At 39.5% G+C, this 11817-nt stretch overlaps 1 pseudogene; it reads left to right on the top strand.

Moving 5' to 3' along the window:
• The first annotated feature begins 8716 nt into the window (after positions 1-8716).
• On the top strand, positions 8717-8858 carry LOC127186075 (uncharacterized; annotated as a pseudogene).
• The last annotated feature ends 2959 nt before the right edge of the window (positions 8859-11817 follow it).

Below are 11817 nucleotides of genomic sequence, written 5' to 3'. Positions count from 1 at the left end.
AACCAAGGTGGACAGTGCCAAGGGAATACTCAAGGTTCAAGGTTGACATGCACATGCATGGATACAGAGACAACTTGCACACATCTGTGCGTACACACAAATATTCAAAGTTTAAAATTAAATACATTGTCTAACAGCCGTTAGAATAGAGAAGATAAAATGAGTTACTGCGTGGTGAATCTGAAGAAATCATTGAGGCTGAAATAATAACAGGCTTAACTTTTGAATATTTTAAATGTTGAAATTTTTATGCATTCTACATTCACATGATATTGCATAATCATAATATTTTCCTCTTTTATAGATTAATATTTAATCTTATATTTGTAATATATAGTGTAACTTAAGAAAATACAATTTTTAAATGGTCTAAAAAAAATAGAGTCCTTGAAAGAGAGATAAAATTGTGGGTATTCCAGGAGGGGTCTGCTCAAACTACTGTACCAACCAAGGGCAATGCATGCAGTAAACCTAGAGCGCCTATTCAGATCTAGCCAATGGACAGCACATTCTCCATAGTTGTGTAGGGAGTCAGGATTGACTCTGACATGAACTCTGGTGCCCCCTATTTGACAATTTCCCCTTGGAGAGGAGTCCTGGTGGCTCTCAGACAAAGGGGAAATGGGCTACGCTGAGGAGACCTGATAGGCTGTGATGTGATCATATGATGGGGGAGGAGATCCCCTTCTGTCACAGGCCTGGGGGAGGGTAATAGAATAAAAGAGGGAGGGAGACAAAATGGGAAGATACATGTGAGGGGATAACAACTGAGATGTAATCTTAATAAATTACTTAAATAAAAAAAGAAAAAGAAAGAAAGAAAGAAAGAAAGAAAGAAAGAAAGAAAGAAAGAAAGATAAGAACATCATGGGTCTTATAAACAAACACACAGTTTAGTGCTTCCAGAGAAAATTAATTATTTGGTATCAAATGATCATCAGTTAAATTTCCTTCAAACTGCTCAATAACCTCACCAGGAGCAAGAAGATAACATATTTTTTCATATTGAAGATAAAAATGCTTTAACATAAAATTTTATATATTAAAAAATAAAATTATGAGAATGATACTTAACAGTTCAGCATTTGCTTAGTATGCACAATGTTCTGGAATCAAACCTAAATACTGACCAAAAAACCCTCTAGACCAGTGGTTCTCAAGCTTCCCAATACAGCAACTTTTTGATACAGTTCTTCATGTTGTAGTGACCCAAACCATAAAACTATTTCTTTGCTACTTCATAGCTATAATTTTGCTACTGTTATGAGTTATAATATAAGTACCTGATATGCAGGGTATCTGATATGTGACTACAAAGGGGTCATGACCCAGAGGTTGAGACCCAGTGCTCTAGACAGATGCCCCAGATATATGAAAAAGTAAAAGCAGTCAAATAGTGTAAATGTACCACAGTTTCTTTATCCATCTTCTACTGAGGGACACTTAGGCTGTTTCCATGTTCTGGCTATTATGAATAAGGCTGCTATGAACATGGTTGAACAAATTTTCTTGTTGTGTGCTGGAGCACCTTCTGGGTATATTCCAAGGAGTGGAATAGCTGGGTCTTGAGGAAGCCCTATTCCCATTTTTCTGAGATAGCACCAGATAGATTTCCAAAGTGGCTGTACTAGTTTGCATTCCCACCAGTAATGAAGGAGTGTTCCTCTCTCCCCACATCCTCACCAGCATGTGGTGTCGCTTGAATTTTTGATGTTAGCCATTCTGATGGGTGTAATTGTAAGATGGAATCTCAGAGTTGTTTTGATTTGCATTTCCCTGATGACTAAGGAGGTTGAGCATTTCTTTCATAATGAGTGAGTTAATCCAGAAGCAGAAAGACTCAAAGGGTATATACTCACTTATAACTGGACACTAGCCCAAGGGGCATGTCCCATGAAAGTCTTCACTTACCAGGAAAGTGGGATAGAGGTGAGGACATCCTATTGGGACTCTAGGTGAGAGAAGTATGGGATATGGAATTAAAAGGATTCAGAGGGTCCTTGAAATCTACAAGAACACTATGATGGGCAGATCTGGGCCCAGGGGTTCTGCTCAAACTATGGTACCAACCAAGGACAATATGTGCAATGCGCATCAAACCCCTACCCAGATCTAGCCAATGGACAGGACATTCTCCACAGTTAAGTGGAGAGTGGGGTCTGACTTTCACATGAACTCTGGTGCCCCATATTTGACCATGTCTTCTTGATGGGGAGGCCCGGTGGCACTCAGAGGAAGGATAGTAGACTACCAAGAAGAGGCTTGATACCCTATGATCACATAAAGGGGGAGGAGATCCCCCTCAGTCACAGTCAGAGAGGAGGGGAATAGGGTAAAAGCAGGAGGGAGGGAGGAATGGGAGGATATATGGGATGGGATAACAATTGAGATGTAATATGAATGAATTAATAAAAAATTGTAATGCAAAAAAGCAGTCAAATAACTTAAACTGAGGAAAATAAATGAAAATGAAGAAATATATATAGTCAAGAATTAGAATTCTAAAGAATATTGATACAGTTTATATGTGTATAGATTAAATACACCAACAAAATGACCAAGGCTCTTAATAGAACATTAAAGTATCATGCAACACAATGATTCCAAGAGACATAATTAGAATAAAATGAATGAAAATGTAAAAGTAAGGCAGTAAATGATACATCAAATAAATATAAAACAAAGAAGAAGGAAAGCCAGATGTAGCAGTACTCACCTGTCATCTCAGCACTCAGGAGGATGAGACAAGAGGGCTACTACAATTTCAAAGCCAGCCACTGCCTCCTAACAAGACCCTATCTCAAATACAAAAGTAATGAGGTATGGAAACTTTATTATGTAACAACAACAACAACAAAACAAAAATAAAAACTAAAACTAAACATTTAAACTAGAGAGCATCAAAAGAAATAAAGTTGAATATGATCTACACATAAACAAAACAAAAATAAAATTATTATGGGAAGATGCATTCCGCACTGACATACATGTTTTCGGCGATACAGCCTCAAGATCAACTGTAACTAACAAATATACTGGAAGAAATATTCATCTCCTCTGTATGGACACTCACATGTGAGGGATGCATCTAAAGTCTCATCTAGACTATTTCACTTTAGGTATCATTGTTAAGCTATCAGAAATATTTCAAACAAACAGAAACTTCACCACAAAAAGATACCTAAATACCTTCAAAGCAGACAGAGTAAACAAGAAAAAAGTGACTATTAAGGGAAGATTACAGAACAATAAAAAAACCTAAAACCCGTTTCTTTGAAAATATGAAGATAGGTTTTTGATAAGATAAATACAGAAATTATAAAAAAAAATACAGAAGGCTGGGAATATAGCTCAGTTGGAATAATTCATTAACTCTGCAAGTTATTCTAGTATATTTATAAAATGTGAAAGTTACTTCTTTTCTGATATGATTCCTGTTGTTAATGCTATCCAGACTTACAAACTGGTTGTAGGTAATGTCTATACATATATACCTTTGATATATTTTATAAAGTAAAATATATCAGACATATCTGATAAAGTATTTCTCATATACTTTAATATATATATATATATGAATGTGATAAAAAATCTTTTCAAAGTTTAGTGAACAAAATCCAATGTTTTGTTACAAACTACATTGCATCATGTAAGTCATCACAATCATATATGAAAAGTGTTCATAATCAGGAAATAAGGAGACTAATGGAACAAACAAATCCAGGCAGAGGAAGAGGGTGCTGCAGAAACTGATGGACCAACCAAGGACTATGCATGGTGAAGACCTAGGCCCCCTGCCCTGATATAGCTGATAGGCAACACAGTCTCCTTGTGGGTCCCATAATTTAGGGAGTATGGGCTACTTCTGACATGGACTCTGTGCCTACTCACTGATCACTTGCCCCTGGTGAGGCGGCCTTGCTAGGCCACAGAGGAAGAGGATGCAAGCAATCCAGATGAGACTTAATAGGCTGAAGCAGATGTTGGGGGAGAAGGGCTCCACCTTTCTGAGAACTGGGGGGATAGGGAGCAAAAGGGGGTGAGGGAATGAGGGTAGAACCAGGAGGTGACAAGGGATGTAAAGTGAATAAATTAAAAATAAAATAGTCAGGAAATAAGGTTTATTCATGAAATTTGCAAAATTCAATCTCAAAAAATATTTTTGCAGGAAAAGATTAAACAAACTTTCAATACCCACTTATGACCTATTAAGCTTTATTATGCTAAAAGAAGATAAAACTTCTTTAATTTTTTAAACACAAACTCTGGTGCCCCATCTCTGACCACGTCCCCTGAATGGGGAGGCCTGGTGGCACTCAGAGGAAAGATAGCAACTTACCAAGAAGAGACTCGATACCCTAAGAGCATATATAGGGGGAGGAAGTCCCCCTCAGTCACAGACATAGGGGAAAGGAGTAGGGGGAAGAGGGAGGAAGGGAGAAATGGGAGGATACATGGAATGGGCTAACAATTGAGATGTAATATGAATAAATTAATAATTAAAAAACAGGTCACTTGAAACTGCTCCATTACAGGAAATAAAAGAAAGAAATGAAAAAAAAAAGAAATTGTTATATGTTTTGGTGGTGGTGGTGGTGGTGGTGGTGGTGGTGGTGGTGGTGGTGGTATGTCTGTGTGTCTGTGTGCACGCATGCACGTGCACATGTGTGTGCACTTGTACATTGGGTGGCATACACACTCATGTGTTCATGAGGCAGTGGATATTATATATCTCCCTCTATTATCCTCCACTATATTTTTTGAGACAGGGTTTCTCACTAATTCAAGAGACACCACATGCTGGCGAGGATGTGGGGAGAGAGGAACACTCCTTCATTGCTGGTGGGAATGCAAACTAGTACAGCCACTTTGGAAATCTATGGGGTGCTATCTCAGAAAAATGGGAATAGGGCTTCCTCAAGACCCAGTTATTCCACTCCTTGGAATATACCCAGAAGATCCTCCAGCACACAACAAGAAAATTTGCTCAACCATGTTCATAGCAGCCTTATTCATAATAGCCAGAACATGGAAACAGCCTATGTGTCCATCAGTAGAAGAATGAATAAGCCTGGATGGTCAGGCAAACAGCCAGGATCTCCTTGCCTTTATTACCCAATGCTAGGACAATACGTATATTCTGTCATTGCCAGCTTTTTATATGGTTGCTAAGGATGGAGACCCATATATCCCTGTTTTCACAGGGGATGGTTTGAAGGCAAATGCCCCAAACACATACAAAAAAGGGGGTGGCTCAGTGAATGTAACTGTTTGGGAAATATTAGGGAGTATGACCTGGTTAGAAGAGGCACAGTAGGCATTTGAGGTTTCAAGAGTCCATAACAATCCTAGTCTCTCTCTCTCTCTCTCTCTCTCTCTCTCTCTATATATATATATATATATATATATATATATATGTATGTATGTATGTATGTATGTATGTATGTATGTATGTATGTATATATCTTGCTTTCTCGCTCTCTCTCACTCTTTCCCCCCTCTCTAAAAAAATGAGCTGCCTCTCCCTCTCCCCCTCTCTTTCTTGCTCTAGCTAGCTCTGATTTGTTCTCTCTCCATGATGGTAATGGACACACCCTGTGAAACTGTAAGAAAGCCCCAATTTAAATTCTTTCTTTTATAAATTGCCTTGGTTATGCTGTGTCTTCACAGCAGTACAAAAGTAACTAAGACACACAGCAAACATCTTACACACTAAGCTATTTTTCCAGTCCCTGGTTAATTGTTTTAATACACACACACAGACACACACACACACAGAGAGAGAGAGAGGGGGGGGGATGTTTAATTAGAAACAGGCAAACCATCTTAAAGATCAGAAGCAAAATAAGAATACCCACCATGCAGATGAGCTTGGTGCTTCATGCCTGTAGTCCCAACACTAAGGAGACTGAGAAATGACTTCAAGGAACATCAGGGCAATGAATTCAAGACTACCTTGGTTACACAGTAATCCAGACCAGCCTGAAGTACACAGTGAGGCCTTGTCTCAAAAAATTAAAATGCCTACCGTGAATGCTAAAAATTCTGGCCAGTACTGTAAAGCAAAGCAAAGAAACAAAGTTCCAAACTTACTGAGCTATTTTATTCTCTGAACTAAGTCAGATTAATATTATGGAGTTAACACATCTTATAAATAAAATCAATAGCTTCAGTGTAATTTCTACAAAAATTATAGCTAAATTTTTAAAGAACTTGATATTATTAGTCTAAGCACATCTGGAAAGAAAACCATGAATGAATAGCTGCCTAACTTCAAAATGGAGACACAGAAGGAGAACGAAGGCTGAGGTTTAAACTATCTATAAATCCAATGATCCAATAAATACAATGTGACATTGGCCAAAAGTTGCAACACAGAGACCACTGGAAACAAAAAGAAATGCTACAGATAGACTCATAAATGTATGACACTTAACATATGAAGGGATAGCGCATAGTAATGGAGAAAGTGGGATCATTCTTCCTATGGTCCCCAAGAAAGAGCACCTTATTGTACAAAGAATTGAAGGCCTGAATTTATAGTGTGTATCATTTGCCAATGAAATCTTGAGCTTAATAAACCCAAGTACCAACCTAAGAGCATGCATGGACTGGATCTAGGCAGCCTACATTTCTGGAGTTGATTGGCATCTTGGTCTCCATGTGGCTCCCCTAAAATTACAGCAGGGTTGACTCTGACATGGACTCTGTTACCAATTGTTGGATCACTTTTCCCTAGCTCAGCAGCCTTGTCTGGCCTCACTGAAAGAAGATGCACCTATAATCCTGATTCAACATGAAGTGCCAACATGGGATAGCACGGGGAGAAGGGTCTCCCTTCTTTGAGAAGAAGGGGAGAGGGAGTGGAGAAAGAGGGTGGGAGGGTGGGGCTAGGAGAAGAGGAGGGAGGGGGCTGTAATCGAGATATAAAGTGAATAAATAAAAACTAAAGAGAAAAAAATTAAACATAAAATAATAGAAGAAAGGGGTTAATCCCCAGCGCTGCATAAACCAGATGTGAAGGCATGCATGTACTCTCAGAACTCAAAGGTGGGTGCAGGATCATCAAAAGTTATTGGTCATTCTCAATTACATAACAAATCTGAAGCCAGCCTATGGCTATGTGTCTCAAAAAGGGTAAATACAAAGAAATAATGTAAGTGAATATATTTGTGATATAGTTGAGAAGAAGAGCTTCAAAATCAATAATGACATAAAGCAAATTTTATAAGTCTGAGGAATTAATATCAAATGTGCCTGTTTAAAAGAGTATACTATGAAGAAATTTGAGGAGATGAAAGTTGAGCCAAGTCTTTCAAAAGATAGTCTAAGAAATCCATAAATAGAAGCATCCTCTATATTAAGTTCAACTATTTTGAACTTGAATGTGTCTCTCTGTAACTGCTTCAACTCCATATATACCCAAATCTTGGGTACTTGTTAAATATTTCAAAATGGTATCAGGTTGAAAATGTTTAATGTAAAGTGTGATGGTATTATACCAGCTTCTTTTTGCTAGATCTCAAGATCATTATTGGTTGGAAATGAGACAGAGGGAACACTGAGTCTAAACCTATAGTATTGATTGACAAAGAAAAGTGAGCCCAAAAATATCAAATGACTTACCTAAAGTCATTGTCAGGTTTTTGGGTTTGTCTTCTGATGGAAATTATTAGTGCAAGAATAAAATATGAAATGCTGCATGTTCAGTGTTTTATACTATAAAATTCACATGTCATTGGGATTTTGTAATTTTATTCAACTATTTGGTGATCTCCAAGTAACTGAGGTCTTTTTAATGTGCCCTCAAAATCAACTAGGAATCTAGAGGAAATGTGTTACCTTTTAATGCTTCCCTGCATGATGTCCCAAATAAATGGATAAAATCATGTCTCATTTAAATTTTAAAAGCAGCAGAGAGAAATACAATACATTAGTGCAATCATGCAGACTCACAGGCAAAAACAGAGTACTAAACTTCACAGCACACATAGGGGAGTCTGAGAAGATGCTTTTTTGTAAACCTAGTGCCATTTCTCCCTGCCTAGAGAGTAGAAATTCCATCACCAAGCCCTTGGTTAACTCCCATTGAAATTTTTACGTGGACTCCATGGTTGGTTTTGAAGAAGAAAAAGAGTGCTTGCTCTGTTTTGTTTTTGTTTTTTGTTTGTTTGTTTGTTTGTTTGTTTGAAAGAAGATGACATGTGATCCAGATACCTGTGTACCTGAGGTTTACCTTGAACTTCTGATCCTCCTCCCTCTACTTCGAAGTGCTGTGGTTACCACCAATATAGTTACCATGGCCACCATATAATTTCATTGAGAATCCTATATAACAATCAAACATGAACAGCAGGAAAATATGCCCTTAAGCCATACGCCATCCTCCAAAATCCTTCTAACCCACATCCTTTTTCATTCATTGTAACTCCAAAGATCTATTTTGAAGGTGTCACTCACACCTTCCGATAACTATAGACCACTGATTGATATCTGGCCATCACACAATACAAGCCTATTTTATAAATGTATACTTTTCCATTGCTGTTAATAATATAAATAATATGATGGAAGTTTACTTTTGTAGTTAAAATCTGTAGCCATAAATATTGGCCTAAAAGAAAATGCATCTTACTACCAAATTAATGTCAAAGAATTTTCTCAAAACAAGTACAAAGCATGTACATTCTTCAAAAAATTCTTTTAAAAATTGTTACCTACCCCTAGAGGCATTGAAGATATTCCTATTGTGTCACATGTGCATTAGTAGGTGGCCAAAAGGAGAGAGGCTATGGCTATGCTCAGTGTTCTGGGCCTTAGCCAGCTGAAGTATTCTGAATGATTCATAGCCTAACATCCTCTGAAAAAGACCCCTTCTGAGACCATGGCTCCAGGCTGGAGTGAGTCCAAGATAGATGACCCTCTCAAGGTACCACTCAGGAGACCTGTCAAGGAGGGGAGCCCATGATGACCACCAAACTAGTGCCAGAGAGCTAGCCTGAGATGACTACAAGTCTGGTGCCATGCAGGCCTTAGGGTGTAGACCATGTCTGAGATAACTCCTGCCCTGTGCCATAACATACAAGCTGAGCATTGGGCTCCTGAGACCATTCCTGAGATGACCCCAGACATTCAGAGACCCCTGGCACTACTAAGTGGAGCAAGTATGTCATGGAGAAATGGAAGACAAAGAGAAACAGAAGGATGGAAGAGAGGCAGAACTGGAGACTTAAAGGTAGTGGGGAACAGCCTGGTATGAGTAGGCAGTGATGTCACTGGGACCACAGTGGGGTCCTGGCCTGTGCTGCCATTGTAGACCACACAATCTGGGTCCCATGGCTCTACAAACAGCAAGGGTCTGTTATCACCAAAGGCCAAGCAGATGTCCTTGGTCTGGGATGCCACCTGGGGACATGTTGACGTCTGAGGGTTGCGCAGAACTGGCTCCTCCGCTCATCTGGGCATCATGACAGAGCTTGCCCTGGATTCAAGATAGCTGACCCTGCTCCTAGCCAGCTCAAGTACTGGGGACAGCGGGCCCTGCACATTGCAGGAGTTGAGGCTTAGCCAGCCCTTGCTACCTTTGGCAAGCAGGAGAGCTGACCCTAAGGTCATCAAAGCAGGAGAGCTGTCTCTGTCCCTCACCTGCTGCAGCACTTTGGAGAGCAGACCCTGCACCTCACCTGAGCAGCACAGTAGAGCTGACCCTGGATATGGGGGTTATAGGTGATGCAGATCCTACACCTCACCTAGGCAGCAAGGTAGAACTGGCCTTGGTTGTGGGGATTGCTGGTGAGCCATCCCTGAGAGCTTGATAGCAGGAGAACCAGTGCACTGACCAGCTCAGATGCCGCTCAAGCACAGATCCAGGGTTTTGCATTGGCCGACCCCAACATCTATCTCACCTATGAATTGTGGAGTGCATGACAGGTTCATCCTACCGATCCAAAGTACAGGATCGCCATGACACAGGGCAACAACAGGAGTCTAGAGGACTCTCAGTGGGGGTCCAGTATTGCTAGAATAAAAGAAGCCAGAAGGTTCACACCAGAGGAACAAGTCATTACAATGAACATTTGCAAGCAAAGAAGTGTGGACAAGAAGGTATATACTGTGGGACACACTGTGACACACTACAGCTTCTATAATGAGAGTTTTCCCCTTTTGGAAGAGGAAGGGAAGTTGGAAGGGTGGAGGGTGAGTATGAGGAGAGAGGAAGTGGGATTGCGATGCACAATGTGAAATTCACAAAGAACCAATAAAAAGGTTTTTAAGTATTTCAAAATGGTAAGAACATGTGCCTTCTCCCTTTATGACAGTAATTGGTCACTCTTACGGAGCTAGATCCTACAGCCTAGAACAATCAAGATACATTCCAGAAGCACTCTCTTTATACCATAAGAGCAGTCTGTACTGTATTTAAACCATTATTTTTCTGAATATTTTTTATTCTTCTCTCATACAATACATCCCAACCCCAGCCTCCTCTCCCTCTACTCCCCCTACCTCCCACAACCTCCCATCACCCTCAGATCCACTTCTCTATTTCCCTTCAGAAAAGAGCAAGCATGACATAACAAGATGCAATAAGACTAGGCCTTATCTAAACCATCATATCAAGGCTAGACAAGACAATCATTCTTAATTTATGATACCTGGCTCTACCAGTTTCTTTATCATATATACTATATAAGACTAAATCACATGATGCAAACTGTTCTGATACCCCCTAAAATCTTATAAAAGTCTGATATTTCCTTTGTTTTAGACATTGCTTGAGGATATCTCTGGGGATTAGCTCTGAAAATACTCCTCTGACCTTCCCCTCTCATCTGTTTAAAACTTCTCTCTCTCTCTCTCTCTCTCTCTCTCTCTCCTCTCTCCTCCCCCCCCTCTCCTCTCCTTCCTCCTCTCCTCTCCTCTCCTCCTCTCTCCTCCTCTCCTCTCTCTCTCCTCGCCTCTCTCTCTCTCTCTCTCTCTCTCTCTCAAAAATTAATTAAAATATAAATACACTCCCTCTCAAATTGACAGTTTCTTTTTCTTTGATTATTATTGCTATGTATGTACACACACACACACACACACACAAATATATATACATACATACATACATATAATCTGCTGGGTCTTCTAAGTGTTGTTTTCATGTACATGACTTTAGGTCTAATCACTTGATATTAGAAAATCAATTAGGAGGCTCCTACCTGGAATATTCTGATGTTCTTTGCCTATAGTTGGGGCTCCATGAGATTTTCCCCTTACATGATAGCATATCTCTTTTTTTTTTTTTTCATTTGTAAATTTTATTTTTTTTAATTAATTTATTCTTGTTACATCTCAATGTTTATCCCATCCCTTGTATCCCTTCCTCCCCCCCCCCATTTTCCCCCATTCTTCCCCTCCCCTATATGATTCTTGAGGGGATACGTCCCCCTATATATTCTCATAGGGTATCAAGTCTCTTCTTGGCTACTTGCTGTCCTTCCTCTGAGTGCCACCAGGTCTCATAGCATATCTATTGGTGTTGTCCTTGTTCAGGAATTGTTTAGACAGTCATATTGATGAGAGACATTCTTGGTCCCCTGAATCATATAATCCTTTGTTTTTTCTTTTAAAATGTTGCTGGAGGTTTTGGAGCAGGAGCTGTGTTGTTGATGTATCCACTGGGGCTGCACAAAATGCTATCAGTTGTCTCTACATTTTGATCAATTGTGGGTTTCTGTAATGATTTGTCTATTTCAAATGGATGCTTTTTTGGTGGGGGGTGGGAGCCACACTTACCTATGGGTATAAAGATACATTTATAAAGTAGTTAGA

The sequence above is a fragment of the Acomys russatus genome, chromosome X (genome assembly GCF_903995435.1).
Source record: "Acomys russatus chromosome X, mAcoRus1.1, whole genome shotgun sequence".
Lineage (NCBI taxonomy): Eukaryota > Metazoa > Chordata > Mammalia > Rodentia > Muridae > Acomys > Acomys russatus.
Note: the sequence above shows the minus strand (reverse complement) of the source record. Positions and strands in the feature narration are given on the sequence as shown.